The sequence below is a fragment of the Gorilla gorilla genome, chromosome 8, assembly GCF_029281585.2.
Source record: "Gorilla gorilla gorilla isolate KB3781 chromosome 8, NHGRI_mGorGor1-v2.1_pri, whole genome shotgun sequence".
Taxonomy (NCBI): domain Eukaryota; kingdom Metazoa; phylum Chordata; class Mammalia; order Primates; family Hominidae; genus Gorilla; species Gorilla gorilla.
Window position 1 is genome coordinate 93079653 of NC_073232.2, and position 8522 is coordinate 93088174.

Here is an 8522-nt window from a genome sequence, read left to right on the forward strand (position 1 = left end):
TAAATTCAAGTTGCATCTTATTCAAATGGTATTTACAGGAGGCTTTGATTTGGTTGCTATGTTATTTGGTATAAAGTACATGTGGCTGTTATAATCTCATAATGGATTGAATCTTGTATCACACCATCTATCCTGCTAAATGCTTTGGACTTTAAACTGGGATTTGCTGACATTGAGATTATTGCTATTGTTTGTCATTTGCTTGCTTATTTTCATTTGCTGGTATTCTGTCTCCCCCATTTTCAGTGTTTGTCACCCTGCACTAGAGGTATTTCTTGTGAATAGCAAAGAATACAGTGCTGTTATTTAATGCAGTCTAAGGGTCCACTTTTTGATCTAGAAATTCTGGATGACTTGGGATAGCCTTGATTTTATCCATTTCATTTCATTTTATTTAAAGTTTCCCATTTATTTTGTTTTACTGTTTCCTGTTTATCTTAGTCTTTAAATCTGCTGGCTGGATATAATTTATTTTTATTCTCCTATTAATTTTTTTTTTTTTTTGAGAGGGAGTTTCGCTTTTGTTGCCCAGGCTGGAGTGCAATGGTGCAATCTCGGCTCACCGCAAACTCCACCTCCTAGGTTCAAGCGATTCTCCTGCCTCAGCCTCCCGAGTAGCTGGGATTATAGGCATGCACCACCACGCCTGGCTAATTTTGTATTTTTAGTAGAGAGGGTGTTTCTCTATGTTGGTCAGGCTGGTCTGGACTCCCGACCTCAGGTGATCTTCCTGCCTCAGCCTCCCAAAGTGTTGGGATTATAGGCATGAGCCACCATGCCTGGCCTATTCCCCTGTTTTAATTGGGAAGTTTTGATATGCCTTTATGTTGTCTACTACTTTTTCTGTCATATATTCGAAAAGAACTATTAATTTTCTTTCCCTCTAATGTTTTACTTTCCTACTCCTCCCCTTCACCTCCTACTTCTTTTCTCCAACAACTGGATTTATTTTAGTCACTTTAGTAATATAAAATTCCAGTTTTACGTAACACTTCCCCATACCCTATGTATCCTTTGTTTTAAGACCTTTCCTCAGAAAGCTTGCTGACAGCTTGCTGCCTGTGAGAGCATCCTATTCTGTGACTCATAGAAATAGAGAGAAATGGAGGTCTATTCCTCAATTGCTATCTTTTTTGTTGTTGTTGTTGGGAGAAAAGCTGAGTGTTGGGCGAGAATCTGAGGCAGGGCTTGCATGTCTGCTAGACTTGCTGGCTCCTTGCTTCTGGCACTCCAATTATCTCAAGTAGCCATATGTTTCTCATTCACTTGATACACTTTTTCCTTTCAACCCCCACATCCTCACCACCTGTTTCTTTGTTTGAACACCAATAAATAGTGTGGGCTCCCAGAGTTTGGGGCCTTCGCAGCCTCCACGCTCTCGATGGCTCCCTGGTCCCACTTTCTCTCTCAAACTATCTTCTTTCTCATTTCTTCGACTCTGCCGGACTTCGTCACCCCGACGACCTGGTGTTGGGTCTGATCACCGCAACTTTTTTTTTTTTTTTTTTTTTTTTGAGACAGTCTCGCTCTGCCACCCAGGCTGGAGTGCAGTGGCGTGCTATTGGCTCACTACAACCTCCACCTCCTAAGTTCAAACAATTCTCCTGCCTCAGCCTCTTGAGTAGCTGGGATTACAGGCATGTGCCACCACACCCAGCTAATTTTCATATTTTTAGTGGAGATGGGGTTTCACCATATTAGCTAGGCTGGTCTCAAACTCCTGGCTAAAGTGATCTGCCCACCTTGGCCTCCCAAAGTGCTGGGATTACAGGTTTGTGCCAACACGCCCAACTAATTTTTGTATTTTTAGTAGAGATGGAATTTCACCATATTGGCCAAGTTGGTCTCAAACTCCTGGCCTCAAGTGATCTGCCCGCCTTGAAGGCCTTCCAAATTGCTGGGATTACAGATTTGTGTCAACACGCCCAGCTAATTTTTGTATTTTTAGTAGAGATGGGGTTTCGCCATGTTGGTTAGGCTGGTCTTGAACTCCTGACCTCAAGCGATCTGCCTGCCTCGGCCTCCCAAAGTGCTGGGATTACAGGTGTGAGTCACAGTGCTGACCTGCACATTCTAGTTTAAATTCCACAATTGTTTAATTTTAGTTCCATATTTAAATAGATTAATCACCACTAATCTTTTATCACAACTTTTCATATCTGGTTTTTAATTTTGATCATTTGTTGGGAACTGAATCCATTATCAGGTAGTTTTTGCAAGAAAGACTCAGAGTAATATATATGCAACATTTAGCATAATTCCAGGCAGTAATCATTGTTAAATGTTATTTAATAATAATTAGAATAATATAATAATGATAATCTTTCATTTTTTGAGAATAGTTTCCTTATTCATCTGCTCTGTTTTTCTTTTTAAATTGATGTTCCTTTGTTCCTCACAGAATAAAATCATTACCTCCTCTTTTTCTCTGAAGGTATATTTACAGAAGCATTTCTTTTCTCATCTGCCTTTTTATTTTGGTATCTTTAGCTATGCAAAAACTTTAATTGTATATAATTAAATCTGATGATCTATTCTTTGTGATTTTTTTCTATTACATACAAGAAATTTACATACTTGATATTCAATTTTACAGTCTTATTTTTCTATAATTGGAATTTAATATCTTAATTTGTAGCTCTGTAATACATTTAGAGTTTATTTAAAATATGATTTAATGAGAAACTCAAAGTTATTATTTTTTCCAAATTTATAACCAACACAAAATTTTGGCAATTTCCTTCCTTTCTATATTTGTTGAATCTTAAATTTTAACACCCATACACCCACCCACCCACACATGCACACTGTCTGTCTCTTGGCTGGTTTTTGTTTTCTTTTTAGCTGCTTATTCGTCTATCTTGATCTTACACTTTTGTAATATAGGGCCTATTCCCTGCCCTGCAGCCCACATTGATCGTCTCATCTAGATAGTTCTCTAAATCAGTTTATCCCAAGCTGTTTCTTGTGTTTCAGTGAAGTCCCTGCAACATATACTGCAAAAATCCTGCCCTATATCTTCAGCAAACTTAAGAGCAAAGCAAACTTCTACTTGCCATGTTTACCCCCAGAACCCTGGAAGTGGTTCTGCGTGTATGGCACTTGCCTCACTTTCCAAGGTTGGGAGACCAGTTGACCCCTCATTTATGCAACTTGATTTTCTCTTCTCGTCTGAGAACAATTTTTTACACCAGAGGTCTTAAGCATCTACAGATTGAATAGTGCTACAAAGGGGTTTCTTACACCGTTACACTGGCACAATGAATGTAAACTCTCCACACACTTGTCAAATTAAGAGGGCCACTTTGGGCAGGATCCGTAGGACAGACATACTGTTTCTACTGTTACAGTGCTTTGTAGTTTGTCTTGTTAATTTATCTTTTTAATAATGTAGCTTCTCCCAACATATGGTAAGTTGAGGGAGGGCAGGAAACAGTGCTGAGCACAGAATCAATCACAAGGTTGAGGTTTAATTACTATTAGAGAATAATTAACTCTTAAGCCACCCTCTCCTTCAAACCAGTCTATTGAACAGCCAGGCAAATGAACAACCATCACACAATCAGGCAGGTGCAGTGACAAAATTGTCAAGGCCATCTCCCAAGTTGACATAAATCAGTTGTGTTTGTATGCAATCGGGTTGTGTCAGTTATTGGATCTAGATTCTGTGGCAAATTCACACATAAATCAGACACAATTTTCTTCCTCAAGGAACTCAGACTCTCTGAGGATAAATGAGACATTAGCTTAAATATAATTTAAAGGGGAAAACTGATGAGTGCCACACAATCTGTGTATCAGGACAGAGAAGAAAGGAAGAGAAGAATCATTTTTTTTCCCATTAACCTTTGGAGATAAGAAACACCATAATTTTGGTCTTATTAAAGGCCGCCCCATGATTAATATTTCCATCTAAGAAGCAATTAAGGAATTATTATCCAGGGAGATTGTGACAAAAGGAATTAAGCCATGCCAGCTCTGTTCAGGCAGAATGAGGCTTAGCTTTAAGTATGGAAAATAAAGTCTATTTAGATGAAAAGCTTACATTTTGTCTTTAACTTTTTGCTCAGGTGCTATATAAGAACCACTGAGTGGATGAGTAAAAAATTATCTAGAACTGCTCAGCAAATACAATCTACAGTGCTAAATGGAATACATTATAATCATGGCATGATAATCAGAAGAATAATACTTTAACATATATAGTAAGCTCCAAGGGGCAACAACTGTTTGAATCTGTTAAAGTACTAGCATTTTGAGATATAAAACTGTACATTTCCATGTTGTAGGAAGTACTTAATTATTTCCAACTGTTATTGAAATAGTGGGGAAATCGTCTTGCCTCAGTACCGTAATCACAGTGTTCACAAGTGAATTTAATTATACACATTTTATCAGGAAATTTTGCAAACCCGGTTATTTTTTAAGGTGTTAAATGGGAAGGGTTTCTATAATGTGCGTAAAACAACTTAAAAAATACACAAGATATCACCTAAAAATAGGTATGTTTTCCATATCTATGGATTTATAGAGGAGTAGAAGAGGAAAAGACCCTCTCTTTTCTCAGGAGAAAATAGTGTGCCAGAGACCAGTTGTCTTGCCAAAAAACGTAGGGCCAAGAGCAAAACCTGTGTTTTATCTTCTGTGTAGTGCTTGGAATCCTATATGTTGCTGTCTTTGGCAGACCTTTTTCTGGAAGGAATGAGCTTTTTATCTATGCATTTGAGAGACAGAGACACTGAGGTGTTGCATCATGAAACAACATAGCTTAGCCATGTGGGTGGTGAGTGGTGGGTCCCTGACCAGGATTAGAGTCGACTTGCTACGTGCTTAGTCGACTTGGTATGTTCTGCTGCCCCCTGCGTCGCACCTGGCTCAGAGCTGGGCTCCTCCAGCGACACCGTCCTCTGCAATAAGTTCAGGGTTTTCTAGCTGCTCCCTCTTCACACCGTTGAAGAGGTTGCAGCTCCTCCTGGAACCATTAAGGGCTATCAGGAAGAGGCCTGGAAATTCCTGTGGATGAAGTTAGGGCAGTTTTATTACCAGAATCTGCTTCAAGTTAGCAAGTGTTTATCAAGCACTTGCTCTAGAAGCTGGAAAGAATGAATAAAACAAGAAGCTTTCTTCAAAGAGCTTATAGTCCTGGAGAGAGAGCGGCCAGAGGGAATAAACAGGAGAGGGTATTGTAAGTCCTTGGCGCTGGGAGGTGGTTTTGGAATGACAGGTGTCTCATTCCACATTGGAGATGAAAAGTTTCTTTCCTCTGAATGTCTGAATTTCCACAGATCCCAGTGCAGTGACAGTCTACTGATTCCTTGAACCCACCAGCTTCAATAGACTTGTCTATGCTAGTCATTTCTTTTAGCTCTTTTCAGCAATGTTCCACGTGATTAATGTTACATTAAAAAACCTCTGCTTAGGCTATGTTTTGCCATAGATTTCACACGGCTGAAACTGTCAGTAGGTCATGCTGCGTGATAAATTAGCCACTGTGGGGCCGTTGTCATATTTCCTCCCTACAATGTCATTGCTCAAAATTACACCTGAGATGGACAACAGAGCCCTGGGTACAGAGGATTCTCCCGATGTGATTCCCAGACCCTTGACACGCAGCAGGTACCAGCGGAGCTCCTCATAGAAGACTGATTCTCTTCCTCAGCAACTGCTGACAGTGGATCTCTAAATCGCTGCAGGCTTACAGGTTTCTTTTCACCACTGTTTATGATGCCTGTTTCTCTTTTTCTAGGTGGTACACTTGAACACTGTGTGAAGACACTGCCTTCATCATTTCTTGGGAAGTCCTGAATTACCCCGAGGTGAGACGTGGCATTTGACTAAGTGAGCCACAGGCCCTCATCACCACCTCCGGGGGGATGCGACTCCGCCGGGGACGGTGTGAGTGTAGGGGGTCAAGACAGCCTTCCCCTGGGCTGGCCTGGGTGCTCACCGCGTCCACCTTTTATCGTGAATGCACTGAGTTTTCATCCCCTCCTGCTCATAGGACTTCTCCAAAGTGGGAACAACGCAAACCACTCGGTTTCTGCTCAGGAAACTACAATCACTGCTGCTTCTCCTTGAGGCTGTACGCAGGGCACCTTGGGGAGAGTTTGGCGGTTTGCATATTCTCTGATCAAATTTGCCTGGTTTGTTCCCACATGGCCTGTTATAGTGTGTGTGGTGGCTTAACCCGAAAGGGCAACCTTATTTTTATATCTTCTGGTGTTAGAAGTCTGCATACCTTGAGAGGAATAGCAGCTGCTATTTCCTTTACATTTTCATGGCAATTGATAGGGAAGGCTGGAGGAGGTCTGAAGCCAGCCTCTAATTCTTGCTCACCCAGGCAGGGGGAAAACCATCAGACAGGCGTGGCTGACTGAGCAGTGTTCCCTCAGGTCCAGTAGGACTTCTGTTTTCAGGTTATCCAAGTTGCAGTGTGTCATCCCTGTGGCTCTTGGCCTGTGGTGACCACACTGGTCTGGACCTTTGCTGCCTGTGGGTCTTTATGATTTACGGAAGATGCTCTGACTCTGTGTCATTTCACCCAGAGTTCGTGTTCTTGCCCACGTTCCGGCTTTGGAGGGAGGCCCTTTCTGCTCACACACTCACTCATGAGCTGGCCTCACGACCACTGCCTTGCTCCTTGGTGTGGCTCTGAACATGCCTGTTTTCTTTGTCTACCCACCAGCCAATTCTGCTGCTAGATTCTGGGGATAGCCTTCTTTACTCCACAGGGTGATGGGGGAGATTCTCTCTCAGCAAGGGCAACTGTCTGATTAAGATGGGACTGAAAACAGACCTGTTTGAGCAGAACCCAGGCTTCCATGACAGTCCATGTGCCACCACCCCATGAAATATCAGTGAATGACTGCATCTGCTCCTTGGTGGAAGAAATCAGTATTATATTGGTTACTACTACTTGACCACTCTTGAGTGGGTTGCACATCAATAAGGTAGATGATTAGAATATGAATAATTGCTGGCATTTGGTTTTTGGCTAAATGGAAAAGCCCCATGGTTGTCCCTAGATGGGCTGCCTCAGTGGGGAGTGGGCCTCCTCCATGCTGACCTGAATTGCACCTGCTGGAGATGCTGGAGGGGCAGCCATTACTCCCTTCCTGGTGGAGAAGGGGTAGGCAGCCTTTGTCTTTCCTCAGTGGGTGCTGATGGTGGTCAGTATCCGGCAGAGCACGACTGCCTCTTCGTTTCCATGGATACTACTCTGGTCCAAACTGCCTCTGTTTCTGGGACTACTGCGTGGCCCTCTTCACTGATTTCTCTGTGCCTACCTGGCCTTGCATCTTTCTGTACATTTTCCACTCTGTAGCTGGCATTCTGTGAATAAGGCCACATCACTTAGAGTTCAGCAGCTTCCCACTGCACTGGGAATGAGGTCCAAACATCTTACTGTGGCCTACGGGGATTTACAAGATCTGGCCCAGCTTACCCGCATCCTGGTCTCAAACCACCCTCCCCCTGTTCATGAGCACTGGCCCTTCCCTGTCTCAGGCCTTCAGCACTGGCAGCTCCCTCTGCATGGAGAGTTCTTCACGTGTTTAGGTCTGTCTCATTCTGCAGATTTGCTCAAATGTCCTTTCTTCAGATAAACCTTTCTTCTTCTAAATGCGAATATACTTTAGTCATTTTTGTTTTTAGTGGAAACTCTGGAAATTCAAAATTAACACCTTTGCCCAGGAGCTCTTTGTAGACACCAGAAAAAGTTTCAACCTTGTGCTCCACGTGGTTCTGCTGTGCTTTGTCCAGATGAACTTTCCTGAGCTGAATGCTAGCCAGTTTCACACAGATTCTTTTGCTCCCAATTTCACTTGGGAAGACCAAGTCTTCAAGGATTGCATCATGTGTGGCTGTTAGGGTGCAGCTCCTGGGATGCTTTTGCTTATTTTTTGTATCATTTTTTCCAAGTCGGCATAGGCAGAGTTATCCTCTGAGCCATAAATACAGCATGCTTCCCACCGAACTTTTTCTCCAATTCACGTACTATCTGGATTTGAATTTTCTGGAAAGATCTCAGCTGAGGAATGGGAACAATGATTATAATAAGCTTCCTGACCACCATCAACTTCAGGTTTCTTGACTGCTGTTATTTTCAGCTCCCTGAGCTGAGCCTTGAGATCCAAGTTCATCTTCAGCTCCAGAAGACCCTGGAGATGCTGGACTTGAACTTGTCTGGCTTCTCGCCATTGGGCTTCATGGTCTTGGTGCTTGAACTGAACATGGCCTTCTCCTTCCTAAATGCCAGCCTAGGAAGAGGCCCAAGTCTCACGAGAGCTGATAAATCAAATAAACCTTTCTTGACCATTATCTATAGCATCCCTAACCTTACCTTGCCCTGGTACCCTCTGTAACATCACCCTGTATATGCTCATCAGAGCACTGATTTTCTGAAATTATCTTTGTCGTTGTTGTTGATTAGACCATCAGAAAAACATACTATTGAATAGAGCTCCCTACAAAGCTCTAGGTGTGTGAATATTTGGCCAAAACTTCTAGAGTCATTTCAAAGC

General features: G+C 42.4%; 1 pseudogene; it reads right to left on the bottom strand.

The window, feature by feature from the left end:
- Positions 1–4875: 4875 nt before the first annotated feature.
- LOC101123908 (small ribosomal subunit protein eS7-like) lies at positions 4876–8233 on the bottom strand (annotated as a pseudogene).
- Between the last annotated feature and the right edge of the window lie 289 nt (positions 8234–8522).